The sequence below is a fragment of the Vanellus vanellus genome (genome assembly GCF_965231255.1).
Source record: "Vanellus vanellus genome assembly, chromosome: 1".
Classification (NCBI taxonomy): Eukaryota; Metazoa; Chordata; class Aves; order Charadriiformes; family Charadriidae; genus Vanellus; species Vanellus vanellus.
The window spans coordinates 120,648,945-120,667,013 of NC_138905.1; positions in this window are offsets into that span (position 1 = coordinate 120,648,945).

Here is an 18,069-nt window from a genome sequence, read left to right on the forward strand (position 1 = left end):
CATTTGGAGAACAGTTCTCCAAAGTGAAGTCAAAAACTTTCTGATATCTCTGTTTTATGGGAGCACGGGAGACTTGTATAACTTCTGAAATCCTTTTGTAAATAGATCTGTTGTTGTAGAATGGGATTATTTACAGAGAACTGCCGCTTTTGTTTTTATAACTCAGTACAATAGATTATTTGTTAAGTTTACAGTTTCATCTCTTTTTCTGTTAAGAGTTTGGTAAGAAACATCTTTAAATGTATGTAATAACTTTTTGCTAATCACACTTTAAGTCTAAACTACTTGATATGTTTATGCAGTGAAACTTCTTTCTAAGTTCTAAGACTATCTGAAATAATAAAAAAAAAAACTTTGTGAGCAAACATGCCTTTCTTGTAAGCTTACAAGTGGGGAAAAAAAGTAAACAAGACATTCTGAGAGAGGAATACTCTCCTTTTCCTTCTTTGCCTCTGTGGGTCCTTCAAGAGGAGAGTTATGGGAGCTGCAGTCTATTGATGGTGTAAAAACACCGGGGAAACTTTTGATAATTAGAAACAATTCTTACTTCCAGAAAGACATATTCTATATGTACAGTTACCTAATACTCTCTCTTAGAGGTGACACAGTATACCAATAGAGTTGCAGTGAGCTAATCATTAGTTGTGTGTGACAATTAATGTAACAGTTTGTAATTGATATCCACTGGTTATCTCTTTCCCTTATGTGGTAGGAAGGTAAAATTCTGGGTTTGATTCTGTTTTATGTAAGCATAAATGAAAAAATAACTGCCTTTGCTAGTACAAATGTATTTCATTATTTTAGAATAGGTTTCTATTTCATACTTACTCCAGCTCTATTTGGAGTTTAGTTCAATTTCCCCTAATACTCATCTATATGAGTCTTGTCCAGTATCTGTGGGTGCTTAATTATGGCTTAATTGTCTGAGAGCACAGATCAAAAAAAGAGCTCCTCTTTAACTGGGAAGCACATAGTGATGAGACAGACTAAGTCCCATTGTCTCAATAATGTTTCCTTTCCCCTTTCTTGCTCCTGCCGCCCCCCCCTTTTTTTTTCTTTCCCCTCCCCAATCTCTAAAGGATAGCTGAGTTTTTCCACAGTTGAAAAGGACACAGATGAGGTGGCTCAATATGAAAGGTAGTCACATTATCATATCCTTATTCCTTCCAAAATGTCTTGTCCTTACGTTTTACAGGGAGAATACACTGAAGGGCTAGGGAAATGTGGAAGATAGTTCCCAGTCCATACAGTCTTTATTTCCATAGAGTGTGAATACTCTGGAGCCCCTGAAGTGTAGACAGTAGCTATTTCAGTTACCCTGTATGAAGACATAATCAATTTAATTTCAGCTCTGAATATAGCATTTCTTAAAAGCAGTGAAAATGTTTCTGTAATTAAAATAACATAAGCTAGCACTTATTTGTAAACATAGTCCTTGCAAAGTTTCCAGGGTCTTAGTAGCACTAAATATCTGAAAGTGAAACTGAGTAAATGAAAGTGAAATGAATTCCATTAAGTGACAGTTTTGTTCCAGCTGCGAGAAACCAAGCGTTCAATTTATGTGTTACATAAAGTTCCAAAACCTTCTATATTTCTTTTTTTCCCCCCTTTTTCTTTTTCCCTAGAGGCAAATAAAAATAGACTGTGTTTTAAGTCAGTTAAAAGAATAGTTAATAATGTATTAATACATCTATCTGTTGAAAAGTTTCCTCTTTCTTTTTAATAACTGTTTGGATGGTGAAATAAGAAAGGAATGGAAATGTACAAATTGATTTCTGATGGCAGAGTTGTTCTTTCAAAATATAATTGAAATAATTTAGAGTGAATTTTGGTGAGTTGCTGGAAAAAAAATCAAACTAGTAGAATGACTAGTTGGCACAATCATAGTTAAATACATTTTAGTGATTAAATCAAACTAACCAGTGAAACTTTTAAATCCTAATGTCCTGAAAACCTATTGTTCATTGGTTTTTTGCTTCCTGGCTTCAAATGCAGGTATCTTTTTTTTTTTCCATTCAAAATTGTATTTACCTATATATTCTTAAATCTTAATTTGTATTCCTGTCAACTATGTAAATTGCTAATAACTTCTCATTTACTTTCCCAGTGGACCTATCACCAAGGAGCCAATTGGAGCATAGCACATCCACTTCCTTTGTAGAGGAAATAGTTTTGTGTCTGTGATGTCAGTTTACTGTTTAAACTGAAGGAAGGGGTAAAAAGGAAAAAATATTGTCGGATAGGGAAGTTAGTGTATTAGTACACACTCAGTGTCATGGTTCAGGCCGGACTGACCACTGAGGCGAAAGATAGATGCTCTCCCTCACCTCACTTTTCAAGAAGTTCTATATTATCCTCAACACTATGAATTTCCTTACCCTGATCTCTATTTGGTCTGTCCAGTTGTAACTATGTTTTTTTTCCTACTTGTAAGTATGTAACCACGTGTATTGTTTTTTAAATACAGTTTTAACAGGACTTAAACATGAAATGCATATTGGGTATGTGATTACAGACAAATCAGTTTCTAATACACTAATAATTCAAAATCCAATTGATATTAGAAGCTCAGTAATTTTCCTGGATTGTGTCCGTTTCTGGCTTCTTTGTTGTTATCCTTTCTAACTTGTGGATAAGTAGGTATTAATTTAATGGCATACCAAAAATTGCAAGTTAGTGTTTGAAATATGTTGATTTCTTTGTCAATGTTGCAAGAAGTGATTGTTGCATGAATATCTTGGCCGTTTCCCTTTCTGTAGAAGTTCCACATAAATGCTAGAAATACTGGGTCATAGTTCTGGAAAAACACAGCTGAACGTACATTTTTCACCATGATCAGATGTTCATAAGCTTACAATTCTGTGTTCTTGTATTTAGGGTGACTTTTCTGTCAATGTCATAGTGTGCCTTCTGAAGTTGAGATTTTTATGGCAGGCCCTATGCAGGAAAATGAGCATTACTGCAGATGCTGAACATGTACATGATTGCACATGTCTATCTGTGTCTTCCCTCTGAAATCAGATTTTTGCTGAAGTAAAGTTCTATATATGCTAAGGCTATAAACTTATGTTACACTTTCCCCAAAAACCAGAAGCACTAGTAGTTGTAGTTCTGAGGAGAGATCAGTTGACTATGCAGTCGCTACAGCTTCATTTTGAATGACCCTTATGTCTCCTCAAACTTTTCTTGATGGTTTATTATTTTTAATACATGCTGCGTTTTACAAGCTTAGTTTCTAAGTGAATTAATGTCTTCTGTGAACTATGTCTACTAGAGACAGCATCATGAATGATTCATTTATGTTGAAGGCCGAGTGGAAAAAGTATATATGATACAGTGTTATAAACTATAGTTGAAGGTTGTATTATGAGGGCATAGTTAAAAATTGTTTGGTTTTGCATTGTTGTACTACTTACAGACCTTAGCTGGGATCTGATTTCCATTTTGCTTTGTGCTGTGCAACGTGAAGTAAATACTACTTTCTGCGTTTAATCAGGATTTCATGACTTTGAGATGCGTACCCATTCATTCCTAATGTTCTACTATGTAGCATTTTTGTTACGGTGTTGGGTAAATGCATACGTTTTTATGGTTTGTTTTTTCTTCGGGTAAATAAAAAGGGTTGTGAGTTAGTGTAATTTGATAGTCTGTTGTACAAAACCTTAATGGTAGAAGGTCTAAAAACTAATAGTCTGGGGGTGTGAATGGAAATCATTAATGATATCTGATGTAGTCCTTACAGGAGGGTTTATCACCTGTCTTTGTAGGATTTGTTTGGGCATATTTTCACCTGTGTATTTTACACAGTGCGCAGTCATGATCTGCAGTTCACGGTGTCCATATGAGTCTACTTTCAGTCTTTTTACCCATCAAAACGTTCATTTATGTATCTCTATGGAGTTAAATTAACCAGAGTCATGTTCGCACCATGGACATTTTAAAACTTTATGAGCTTAGTTTTGAAACCTTGAGAAATCCAGTTGCACATGTGGAAACAGATTGTTGGAGTACAAGTCCTTGGCTGCCTTACCTAAGTGATAACACAGATAACTTTTGTTGTTATTCTTAAATCAAGATTGGCTTTGTTTCATGTGATGGGGACGAGAAATTTCTGTAATGCTTTTCTTGTGTAAGGAACCATTAGGGGTGGAGACAACTTTTAAACATGGATTTGAAGATAATACCTAATGCCTCTTTACTTAATTTGCATACTGCCAGCAATTGCAGTAAACCAGAATACAAGTTTTTGCTAAAATATTTCTGTTTAATTTCTTAAGAAGTTAGTAAAGCAAGGAAAACATGTTGGCCAAGTTATGTGTGTTATCTCAAGTTCTCTGTTTTAAAGTATAGTTTAAACAAATTCTTTTTTTTTCCCTCTTCTTATAATGCAAGGAAATAGTTGTATACCTGCATAAAGCAGGTGTATCATTCTGGTTTTCTACTAGATGTTCTTAACCAGCACCCAGTTATTTCAAGAAATGAGAAAACAAGTTCTACCTATAGTTCACAAGGTTCAAGTATTGTGTTTTGAAATCATTCTTTCTTCACAATTTATAAAAATGCTACTTCTTTGATTGGAGATATTTTAAAATATGTTTGTTTCAGTTTAGCTACTGTTCTTGTAGAAGTGAAATGTCAGGGTAAAAATGTATGTAGTGATACACAAGGACATTCAGCTCTGTTTTGTATGTGAAGGAAAGTAATGTATGTATGTGACAAACTGATATTTTTAAGAGGTCTTCTGAAGCTCTGCTAGTGTATGCTTGTGGTGCTTGGTGCTTTTCGTTTGGAAACAGTAGAGATGATCAGTGAACTATAATCAGTCTGTATCCATGGTTTGTGTGCATATATACTATCAGTATTTGTAGGGTGTGGGGTTTTAATTTAATAGCAGAAAAAAAAATAAGAAGCTTTCTAGAGGCTTATTAAAAAAATCTTAAGATAAAGGAAGCGCCAAATTGGAGTGGTTCATGTTATTAACATTTTCCTGGTACTGTCAAATTCATGGTAGACTTACATTCTGAAGTGTAGGACTTTTTTTTTTTTTTTTTTTCTCTACTTCCCCTTCTGTCCAATGTAGTGTTTTTTTTTTTTTTTTATCAGGAACATGTTCTGATTGAGATCAGTAAATAATTTTTTGTGTGTGAAAAAGATTTCCTTGGCCTTAGTTTACATTTGTTTTTCTTTAGTGTGTATTTCCAAAGTCTGTTCCAAAGTCTGTTTTCTTTAGTGTGTATTTCCAAAGTCTGTTACCTTCCCTATGTCATTCATCATTTTGTATGTCTTTATCAATATTTTTGTCTTTACTTCAAAAGTATCGTCTTAGGCTTACGTGCCTAAACCAATATTTTGTCATACTATTAACCTCACTGTTTTTTGTTAAGGATTTAAGTCTTGTAGTTCCTATCTAATTTTATTGAAATGTGAGAATATGCAATTATTTCTATATAAGAATTTGAATATGGGATGAAGAGTTTAATTTTTAGACTTCCATATTTGAAAAATTTTCCCGTGGTATTTTCTGGTACAGGATTCTTTACAAACGTTGCTTTCATTCTCTTTCTTTGGACTAGTGTTACTTCAACAAAATCTTGATTTTAATCATTGTTAAAGCAAAGTTCTGTTTGCATGAAACAAAACAGTCTGAGATCTGTGGTTTGAGGTGAGGCAGAAGCTCAAGACGCATTTTTAGCAAGCATACAGTGGGCCCAGAATACAATTTCTAAGTTATGTGTTAGTCATTGTGTATATTCTGAAACCTATGAGCTCCCAAATTGACAGTGCCAGTTTATTTATGTATTTGAGGAAACAGGTATGCATTATATTCCATATGTGGTAAACATGGTCTTTCTCCTTTTATTTTAATCTTGAGTACCTCTGTGGAGTTGCATTTGACTTTGTAGTTATTTCCATAAAAATTCCCCAACTAAGTAAAGCACTCAAACACTGGGAAAATTGTCTCTTGCTTTTGGTAGTCTGAACTATCTTTCATCGTGCAGTAAATACCATTTTTTTTTGTAGGTACAAGTTATTAATAATTGTACTGCCTAGACCATGCACTTCGTCTCAGATTTGTGACTTTCTCATAGGCTTGTGCACAGATGTAACATTTTATACCTTAATCTAGCAAATTCTAACATTCTTTTAGCATCTTGTGGAAGAGAAGTGTTTTTCAGTGATTAGGATCTAACGTACAGAAAAAGACCCCACCAAACCTAGAAATGTTTATGTACTTTGCTTATTGGCAGCCTAACCTAAGGCACCGAGTTCCTGGTTTTGGGGTGGGAAGAGGGATTTCAGAGATTTTAGGTGTTTTGTATAGCACTTCGTCTTGCTTTCCATACACAAAGCAGTTTTTGCCTTGCTAACAGGAGATAAATGCATGTTACTAAGCTGCTTTTTAGTAGGGGGAGTGAAAGCAAAAAAGGTAAAGTGACTTGCCCAAAGTTGCACAGTGACATAATGGGCGGAGCTGAGGTTAAGGGTTTAGGTGTCTTATGTCTTAATGGCAGGATGCTATGTATTTGTAGTTGCATTTGACTTGAGTTTATGTTCTGAGTGCTTTGTAACTCACAGAAGCGGTCTTTTAAGGTTGGAGAGTGACTCAGCATATTCAGATAGAGGTCTGCTTGAGGAACTTAGGATTTCTTTTGAAATTTTGGGGAATTAGAGTTCAAACTCTTTTTTCCCAAAGGGAGTTTGCTTGTCTTAAAAAAAAAAAAAATAATCCATGTTTTACTTGCAATCTCTTGCCCCATTTGGTACGCATACCTTAGTTTCGGAAAGAACTGATGGAGTATTTCACTGAACAGTATAATTTATAGTATAGCTGGCATTTGCTGTATAACTTTGTTTTCCATGTACTGTGCTCCTGAGGTACATGATAAGCATCTGTTCAATGAATAAAATGGTATTTGACTGTGGCGAGTAAAGATTGTATTGCAAAATATGTAAAAGAGAGAGAATTGTGTATCAGGCCTGCCTTAAACATTTCTTAACTTAGTTTGTGATTTTATGACACTTACAATTTTTTTTTTTTTCTCATGGAAGTAGAAAGAGGCATGCATGGTATTTGCCTAGTTTTTATGATTGAAACATCTCCATCTTACTAGTACAGAAGCTCCCATCTCTTCTACCTGATCTGGCAGGGCTGAGTTCTCAAACTTGTAGATCAACCACTTGAGAGTGAACAGTTTGAGGAACAATGGGTTACCTGTGTAAGCCTATACAGGTTGTATAAACTACACCTTTGTGTGCTTGGGTTTGGTTGGCTTTCATGAAGGGAAAATTGGCTAAATGTCTTAAATATGACTCTTCTACAATAATAATCTGTGTTCTAGTTTCAGTTGATCAAACTTGTCACAGTCTTGAGATGTTGCTCAGTAGTAGTGGCAGTGAAGGGAGGCAAACTGACAGAAGCTGATGAGTAAAGATTTAAACTATTGGTCTTCTGGTACTATACCTTCTTAAATTCGGGGGAAATTTGAGAAGACTTCATTATCTCTTTCATCCAGATCAATTCCATCTTCTAGCATGAGATAAGACTGTCGGCTAGTACATAATTTCAGTGCTGAGAGAATGCTGAAGGGCAGCACAGCAAAGAGTATATTCGGAGAGAAACACAGGCAACGTTGAATTTTCTCCCCCCTTTCCTTCTACCCTAAACTATTTTCTCTTTCTACCCACCCAAATTGAATGTTTTCCTGGGGCTAGTGAAAATTACCATGCTCTTCCTAAAACTGTTACCTATGCCAAATTTGAAATAATTGATAAAAAAGAAGAAAAAAAATATGAAAAGCAACAACACTTTGTTTTCACATCTCATTTAATTTGATGATACTACATGTGTTTGTTTTACAGCATAAGTGTTAGCAAACTGATGCGAACTTCATGCTGCAAGATGTAGAGCCACTGGAGCACTTTGAGGGAGACTGTTGAAAGAGTCGTTCGAAGGCAAAGTGTGCAACAAGGAGTTCTTTGAAGGCAGTTACAGCTTAAGCAGCTCCCCTTCTCTTCAGATTCTGGCTGCTTGTTCCCACCTGCTTTGTGTTGGCACAGCTGTTTGTAAGACCAACCAGTGAATCAGACTTGGAAACTGAGTTCGCTGAAATATATAATTTTATATATATAACATTTGGGTGTGTGTGGGGGTGGAGAATCAGGTTACTTTTCAGTCAGATCGGTTCCCAGACCTGGTACACTGTGCTGCTGCTCAGACATTTGACAAGATAATGGAATGGGTTGTGTGGGTGGACAGGAACAGGGTGCCTAGAAGAGGCAGGGGTTGGTTAACTGGCTCTGATAGCACTGTTACTTAATGGAGAACATCATTCTGAGGAATTTTTGCCACCCCTCCTGTAGTAAATCACTCCCTTGTCAGTCTCTCTCTCTCCTCCCCACCCCCACCTCCCTCAGACTTTGCTTGCTATCTCAAACTTCCCTCGCTAATGCTGTCCTGCTTGTGTGCACTGTTAACACACTCTACCACAGTCTTACTTGGTAACATCCTCTCTCCAACTCTCCTGGTTGCTTTCTATCTCTCCTGCTTACTCCTGATGCATCTGTTTTCTTGTGCTCTTTTCACTTGTGCTCTTCTTCTAGTTCTTCCTCACTCTCGCTTGCTCTTTTCTACAATTTTCTAATTTCTGCTCATACCCTTTTTCTCCTCTGTCCTTTCCAGTGCTTGGTCTCTCAAGCACCTCTTTTTTGTCACTTGCTCAGTCTCTTGCTTAGTGTTTTCTCCTCCTTGTCCTTTCTCACTTGTCTTTACTTTCTCTTCCCCCCTGTAAGAACAGTGCTTTTGAGGGGAAGAAATATCCATGCTTTAAATACGCAAACATCTTAAACTTTTTAATTTTCTGTGTTTTTTTTTTCCCCCAGACATTACCACAAAACAATACTATATATAGATTTATTCTCAATCTCATGCACTTCTGAAATTTTTACTTGAATTCTGTGTTGCCTTAAGATAGGTATGTGCACACAAAGTATATACTATTCCTGTTTGGACAAACTGAAAGGTAAATCAAAGTTTCTAAAGTTAATGTTATAATAAAAGATATTTTTCAGCTGTCTTTATAAGGTGTGAGCATATCTTATTGATACTAGAAGCTAAATTACAGAGTAAAGAGACTTAGTTTTCTTGTTCCTGCTATACAAAGGAGACACGAAAAAGCATTTCTCTTGATAGCCTCGTTTTAACGTAACCACCAGCTAGACTGGTTATGTTAAAAAAACAAAGAAACAACTCTTTTGGAAATTACATGCTTGTTTGTCCTCTTAAATAAGTGACCAGAGCTGCTGGGATTATGCTGTTGTTTCACTTCCATGTATTCAGATATCTAATATTTTTGTTCAAGTTATTTAAATTTTGTTGATAACTATGTACCTGTTAGTTGGGAAAGTAGACAGGTGTGCTGATTCCTTAATATCTGAATCCATCCATATTTTAATAATCCAAAGTGACTTCAAATAAAAACGTGGAAGATTGGAAAATACACTTGCTGTTTATAGCAGGAAAAAAGGAACAGAATTTTTCTGCCTATCTCCTTTGCTTCTCTAAGTCTTTGGGTGGACTTAGGGCAGGAGCACCTTAAGAACCTCGCAAGGCATGCCTTCTCCATGCAAAATGTGATGGACAACATCTTACGTTTGCATTCTTATACGAGAGCGCAGTTAAACATCCTTCTGAGCTTGCAGATTTTTGGTTCGTGAGGCCAGCTGCTCTAGGTCAGGTTATCAAGCAGGCTGCTATCAGGATGTTCATGCTAATAGGGCAAACAATGTTCTGAATTACAATAGTTGTCTTTGGAAAGGTGTAGCTGGTTCCTTCTCGGTTAGTAAATAAAATTATTCGGTTAGTAAATAAAATTATTACTCATAAATGCTGTATCTCTTCAGTCGCTTGTGGCTTGTCTGATTTTTATTTTAATCCTATCCATAATCTCTTCTGCTTTGAGTCCTGTTCCAGTCTACTTTTCAGTAAACTTTGTTCATCGTGCTTGTTTTATGCATGGTTTTTTTTCATGGCTAAAGACTTTTGGCTTGTGATAAACAACATAGCATTGCTCAGTTTCTAGGAGTAGCTGAGGTTCCTTAGTCAAATAATGGTTTAGCTGCTTTGATGTTTAGTGCCTGTCTTTCCCCCCTCCCATCCCCTTCTTTAGCAATCTATTGCACTTTTCACAAAGCCTTGTTTCTCTTTTTCCCTAACTTGGTTTGGGTTGACTATTCTGCATTTCAGAACTTCCCGCTTTAGTTGTCTTTGTTGCCCTTCAGGATGTCATCTATCTCCTTGCCCTCTTCAGGAAGGGGAGGAAGGCTGCTCAGTGTTTTCAGGCAGTGTCTATGGCAGATACAATCTGTACAGGTTAGCATGTCTTCTGCTCTTTCCTAAACACAGAGGCATCATGAATGCTTTCTAGTAATTCCTGTAAATCCAGTATGAAGCTAACTTGAAATGTTTTGAATAAAAATCTCTCTGAGCAAAAAAGGGAGAGTAGGCCTTGGCTGCTAGATCTGTGTGGGGATCCATCTTTCCTCAGATAGGTTCAGTGTAGCATCACTGAACTCCATAGAGATCTCTTTCTCTAAAGATCTGAAGCTATTAGGTCTCCTTTATGTTCAGTTCAAGTAAAATCTCAGATTAGCAGTGTGGAGTTCTGTCTTATTTCCAAAGGTTGAGCTTTCCTTTTTTAAGAAAAAAAAAAAGTTGGGAAGGGGGAAGTTCCAGTTTTGAAGCCATTATATGTGGCTTTGCTTCTTCTAACTTAGGTTGGAAAGGAAGATGTCAGTGTAGTATATGGTGTTATGAATTGGGACAGACTTCTCTGTTGTGACCATCTTGATGACTACATTGTCATGTTCAGTGTCTCCTTTTTGCCTTACTCTGGAAACTAGTTGTATGAAGGGCTGTAGAGATGAGTCTATTAGCCTGCAATCGGTCTATTTGGTGCACCTGGCATAAGCTCTGAACCTTGCTTTTCTTATCCCTTTTGCTATGCTCCTGTGATTTCATACATTGCTCTTCTGTTTCAGATGTGTCTAGAAAAATGGTATTTTTCCTAAGGATACCTCTGCTGGCATCATCCGTGGAGTGTGTCAGATCACACTCGTGACCTTCTTGTTGAGCTTTTTACGAAATGGGAAGAAGAGCAGATCTATATCAAAAGTTACCTTTTTACAGCAATCTTTCTTAAAAAGTACAGCACATAATTACATTAAATATACCAGTTCAGTATGTTAGTTGAAAAAATCTGCTGGAAAAGTGGCTTTGTTTTGGAGTCTTTCCATCTAGCAAGCTATTCTTGGTAGTCTGCAAGGACTTTGGTGGGACACTAAAGATTTTCTTGCCTTTTTATTTCCTGGATACCTCAGACATCGTGATCTTGACTACTGCTTGGAGGTCTGTAAGGTCAGGATTCAAAAGCCTTTTTTTTTTTTTTTTTAAATGATTTTTTAATTTGTCCTCATTTCCTTCCTGCAACCTGCTTTATTAAAATCATTTTAGGAATTTTTATCAGGAAAAAAAAATGCTACAGGAAACCAAACTCCTGGTCAGAACCCTAGCAAGTGCTGATGCTGGCAGAGACACTATTAAATAATCAGAAAGTTGCATAATCTTAGCATGTCCTAGAATTATGTAAATGGACAATTTTGTCGAAGTTTTAGTGCAATGTCTGCTTCTTGAACAAATAACTCGGAGAGCATTAGATTGATCAGTTTATACCCAGTATTCAGATGCTGGAATTGGTGAAGTTCATATAAACTGTCCCAAATGTTCAGCTTTTTCTATTTAGCCTCATAAAAGTCTAGTTAGACAAAATTAATCTGAAAGGCCTCTGTTAGAGAGAATTTTCCTGGGCTTTTATCTCAATGAGAAATGTCTTTTAGACTTTTGTCTTATGACTGCCATCAGAGAATATTTTGAAAAATGAATTCCATACATCTCCATAGTGACTGTACTCAAAAAGGGATTCAAAACAACATTATCCCAAGTTGACAGACTAAGCTTGAATTACACATTCAGGACCATAATATAACACAGTTATTTAAAAAAAAAAATGTCCTGAGTTCATTAAAACCTTTAATACATAAAAAAAGAAGACATATTTATTCAAATAATTTGGCATTGTATCTGTGTGTGAGAAAGCCAGTAAGCAAACCTGAAAAATGTTGGTTTTCCTTTGGGTCAATTAGTGCTAGAGCAGTGAGGATTGGGAAAGGGAGGAACGTGGGCAGAACAGCCTCCCTCCATCCCATTTTCTTTTTTTTGTTTGTTTTTTTGTTTGTTTGTTTTTTGTAGCAGCAAATGGTTAGATTATCTTAGCAATCATGTGCTACTTCATCCTTAGCCTTAACCTTCTTTTTATGTTGTCTGAAAGCAAACCCTCTCATGTTTGTTGTGGGCTAAGGGTGTGTGTGTGTGTGTAGGTAGGTATGTGTGTGGTCAGTTGCTGAGGATAAACTGACAAAAAGTAACATGTTGTAAACATGATTGTGAATTTGAACTCTTAGTGGTCAAAGTCAGATTGAGTTGCCTTATGCCAGGGTATCTGCAACCTCTTGTTAGATTTGTAAAACTGGACACCAGAAAGTCTTCGTCTTCTATATTGATAAGCAGGAAATAATACAGTTTTAATGGTGATTAGCAATCCATTCTGCTTGATGAAGAGTGTCATGGTTTCTTGGTCTCTGAAGGCTTTTAAATCATTAAGTCTTTTTGCGGGGTATTCCATACATTGGTTAAGGCCTGATGAGGAATTACTGGATGAAATTCTAAAAATGTTGTGTAGAAGGTCCTATTAGATTATGATGACTATGTTCTGGGCTTAATGGTATGGGGATTTTTTCTCCCTTTTTTTTGTTTTTTTTTTTTTTTTTTCCCCCCAAATTTAGGGCAGAAAGGGCAATGATTTTATCTGGCAGAACACGTGTTCTAGAGTCTTCGATGAGCTACCTGTAACGAAATTTTGTAGAGGTATAGAGCTGCCATGAATGTTTGATGAAATCTCTATTCAATGTGTTAATAAGTGTACCCCAGTAAAGTTTGTGTTGGTTGATCTGTACCCACTGTCTGTGCTGGCTCTTCTCTGTGTGTGTGCGCGCATCCACATGCATATTTAACTTGAATAGGGTGTTTGAATTCTTATTAATGGATTATAATACTGTTTAAAACTTGGCAAAATTTTGCAGCCTGCTACCTCTGCAGTAGTATCTTGGTATATCTTGGGATATAACAAGATTTGCTTTAACGTTATGCTTAACGGCAGGAATGGAGTCTATCAAGATAATAAAACGAGCTCAGAGTTCTAAATCTGAAAAAGAAGGTATTTTGACTTCATCACTAGATTATATGAAAATTTACTGAAGTTTGTTAATTTATTCCCCTTCTTCAATGAGAGTTTTCTAGGTCAGTGGTTCCTTAACTGGGAAATAAGGCCATGGTAAATGAACTACAGATGGAACTTAAAACCATGTTGAATTATGTTAAAAAATATTATGTTAGGATGATTCGTTTTTTGTTAAAAAATTTTGGTGCTGACAGTGATCTATATTCTGAGAAATGTTAGGGCTGTAGTTCTGGAGTGAATGATGTGAGAAAAATGTGGAATCTTTATTCATTATTTATTTACTACATTGAAGGAACAAAGAAGGCGAAAACCCATTTCTGCATTTTTTGTTGATCTACTTCGGTGACTTTTCTCTACCATAGTTACGGAGTGTCTTGTGATGTTACATGCATTGGAGATTACCTCATGAGCGTGATATAAGAGTTACAATAATTTCCTCCTTCAAAGAGGGTTTACAAGATGGGGTAATTAAGCTAGGGCTGCAGATGGACTTGTAGCCCTCATCATTGTAACTCCTACCTCTTTAGTGCCTGGATGTTGCAGGGGAATATGACATGACTGTTTCACAGCAGCCTAAATTGGATCACGAGAGACTCTCTGTCCACTTTCTCCCTTGGTTAAGCATACTTGCAGGTTCTCTTCATTGGTATTTTTGCTTTACTTTTCCATGTCAGGCCTGCTTAAAAGCTAAGCACAAAAATCTAATGATGTAAGTAAAGGTAAAAACCTTACTGCCAATTTAGCTACCTAGACTGTTTCATCATGAGATGGAAGACTGCCAGCAAGATGAGCCTCATCTGTGACTTGCTTTTTTCTTATAAGTAGTAGACCTGCATTTGGTCAGCTTGTGAAGGCATACGCTTGGTGGGAAGGTGTGTTATGTGGCATAAACTGAGTTAGCATCTTCTTTTGGCACAGTTAGCCTTTTTATTCTAACTTTAAGTTTTTCTTACCGTTTGCTGAGACAGTTCAGTTTACTAAACTGGCAGGAAATAAACCTGACAAAAATGGGAACAGTTTTTAATTGGGTCATTGAGCTGATTTGTTTTACCGTATATTCAGTGTGAATGCTGAAGCCTTCCAAGAAAGGGAGCACAACCGTGCACCTGAGAGTTGGGAAGAATGGAGGGGGACTGCTGCCCTTCCTGGCAGTTTAGCGTGTTCCTCAGATGGAGAGAATCTGAACTCGTGTTGTTCAATGCCAATGAGAATACTTGAATCACCTGGCTTTAAAAATGTTCTTGGCAACTGTCCTTGAGTCCCGTGTAATCTGTACTGTTGTACAAAAAAGAACCAAAGAATCATGGGACAGAGGGAGAGAAAAGGAAACATGATTGTCCAATCCAGTGATTAGTGTGCTTATCCTTAAGGGAAGAGGAAAAAGAAACTTTCTGGGATTTAATCAGTACTTATGCATTTTACAGGAAATGGCTCCTGGGTAGTGTTTTATTTTCTCAGTGGAAAGATATTATGTGAATTATGGAAATGTGGCACAACTACCAAGTTAGGAATGATATGCAAATGAAGTAGAGAGAGTGTGGGAGAGTATAGATGGAACATAGAATAGTTTGTATCAGTGGGATTATCTTCTACTCTTCAGTTATTTGTTAAGGGGCTTTAACACTATTTTTTTTTTATAGTGAAATTAATTTACTTTTATGAAGGACCTTAATCTGATAAATTGTGTGTCTTCGCATTTGTTAAGTCATATGTTGAAATACAAATACCCCATGATATTTTTTTAAATGTGTTTGAGTGTATGTAATAAGCACAGTTCCTAAGAAATAGATGGTATTTTGCTTATGCCAGAGGTGTCCTGAATTTTGAAAACAATACGTTTCCTTAGCTCCTCTAAATTGGGATCTAAAGATAATAGAAATAATGTTCCCTATGTGATTGCTGTAGTAATCCAAAGGAGAATTATTTTTGCTTTGGAATTAGGATTTCTCTCCTACTGTTACATTGGTCACCCTGAGCCTGAATTAGGACTTAAAGCATATCATGAAATCTCTTATATATACTGAGGCTGGGACAGTAAGAACACAACAGTAAGGATGCTGGATTTTGGATTTTACTGTGGTGAAAAGCCATTTTTTTTTTTTTTGGTTCATTTCGCTTTCCAACATCAGAGAAATTTGTAGTTGGCATGCCTGATTAAATTTATTTCTTCAAATTTATTTATATAGACTATTGTGACAGACACAAACTATATATAGAAAAGTCTGTAAACATTTCACTTGTATTCTTGAAGTAGAGGTGGGTTCTATTACTATCAATATCAAACCAGATGTTAGCTGTGGTCTTCAAACTGCTCTGTGGCAGTTTGGCAAGAACTATTGGAAATATAGCTAGGTTGCTCTTTAATTCTCTTATGCTGTATTCTTAGCCTGTAGAGCAAACCTTATTACAGATGGCTAAAGTTTGTGAGCCGTTCTGCGGACAAACATGGTGTGTTTTGCTAGTGAGTGCTTTAGGCAAGGATCACCATTTTGTTGTGTTACACACCACCTAATGCAGTGAGGTTCTCCCTCTGAGCAAAATGCCCTGCTTATTACCTCAGCACTGTCCTCGAGCATGGCTGCTTCACTTCCAGTGTCAGTACTTGGACTCCTGGCCCTGACCTAGGAACTGTCAGTTTCAAAGGTCCAGAACATCAAAGACTGCACAAAAATGCAAATAAAGTTCTCTGTGATTGAGTAGTAGTATGCAGAATATAAATGTGTTAGCTGTATGCACGTGCTAAAGAACGATTAGGTTCTTATTTACTGTGTAGATTTTCAAGCTGAAAGTCAGACTTGGGCTCTGAAGCTGTGCAGAGTCAGCAGAAAACTGATCAAAAAAGGTGAATATTTTACATCATGCTAAATTGCAGAACTGACTCAGCGAGACTGGGACAGGTGCCAGATGTGGTGCAAGAGATGGGCCTGCACTAAGTGGTTGAGGGCAAGGAGGGGTGTGGGTGGGAACACAGCAGCCAAATCTAAATCAGCTTTGCCTTTCAGGGGACTCTGCAGCCTGAGAATTCTTATTTTAATGAAATAACTCGGTTTATTCACCATCAATTTTGAATGCATCTGGTTGTCATGGAACCTGAACTTGACCACTGTCAATTTTCAAAGCTATTGAACTTCATGTGAACTGCTATTTGAAAGCATGTTGAACAAGATTTTTAAACATGGTGTTTCTGTACTGACATGTCTGGCGAAAGCTGGAGCTTGGTTTTTGGTTTCCAAGTTGAAAACAGCTGGAAAAGTAGTTGGTGTACATAGTTTTGGAAATATGGGATTTCTCCTCTTTTTCTTTAAACAACTTGTAACTTTGTTTTCCCATCTGTGAGCTTAGGGTCCCAGTTACTTTGTCAGTATCCTAAAATCCTAGAAGTAATCCTAAAATTCCCTTCAACTGCCTTTTAACATTGATAGATCTAATTAAAAGGCAAATCTGAGTTTTGTGAGCAAACTTAAGTTGTGGTTAAGTCTCCACTTACTACGCTTGCATGGCTGCATATTCCATTTTAGTATTATGCTTGGGATATGTAGACAAAGAGAAATAACGCGCTGGGACTTTGAGTTGTGCAAATAGGGAAAAAGGATATCCTTCCACTTTGAAGAGTGTGACTAGAGTTACTTTTAGGAATAGCCATTTGTGATCCAAAATTGCTTTGGTTGCTGCTGTCAACCTGCTAAATCAGTCTCTTTCCCCTTGTCTTTCTGGAGAGGCAGTGTATTTCTGAGGTACTGAGTTGGACTATTTTAATATAAATGTGAAGCCTGTGAACTTGTCCTGCATAAAAATCATCACCTGATGATAAGACAGACTCTGTCTTGTCTATTTCCCTGAGGGAAGGAAAAAAAAAGAGAAAGCTTCGAGCTGAGACCATACTCCATGGCAGGCTTTTAAAATGATTGCGCTCTAGATATAGTGATGTTAATATTTTTTCCTAGTGACTGGTGAGTTTACCATCAGAATGATGTTGTGGCTGAAGTCTTGTTGGAAAGACATATTATTTTGCTAGCTCGTTGATTAATTTTTAAGGGCTAGAGTTGTGTGATGTTTTTTTTTAGAGAAGGTTTACATTGACTTCTGCAGGATTTCTAGGATCGTAAAAGTATGTATTTTTAACTGAAGAAATGTCTTCCTTTTTCTGCTCCTTTTAGATGCAGTGGGCTCAGAAAAATCTCTGAACAAGTGTCCCCAGAAAAACATATCTAAGTGGGTGAAGCCTGATAGATGCATTAAGGAAAATTCTGATATTTGAGAAAGAAATACATTCATTTAGTTTCTTTGGATACAAGGTGGAAGTAGACAAGCTTTGATTTTTCAGCCTAAACTGAAACTTAAAGTGGAAAGGATATCAGGAGTACTTCTCCATTATCACTTTTCATATCAGAAATATACCTGCTTTGGCAGAAGGTATGGGGATTTATGGGGTGAAGTCTGGTTTAAGACCTAGGCATATGGTTAACCTATGACCAGAGAGTACCTAGCTACATGTATGCCTATCCAGTCTAAATCTCCTGAATAATGAAAGGCAAAGGTAAATTGTGGCATTGCACTTGTCAATGGGAGCTGCCATATGGGAATCAATTAAACAGTAGTTAGTCCATGCTATGTTTGAAAAGGTAAAAAGTGATTTAAGAAGGCACACAAACCAATGTATGGCTGAAACAAGCCACTTACCCAAAGTGTTATAAATAAGCACCATCTATTTACAGAG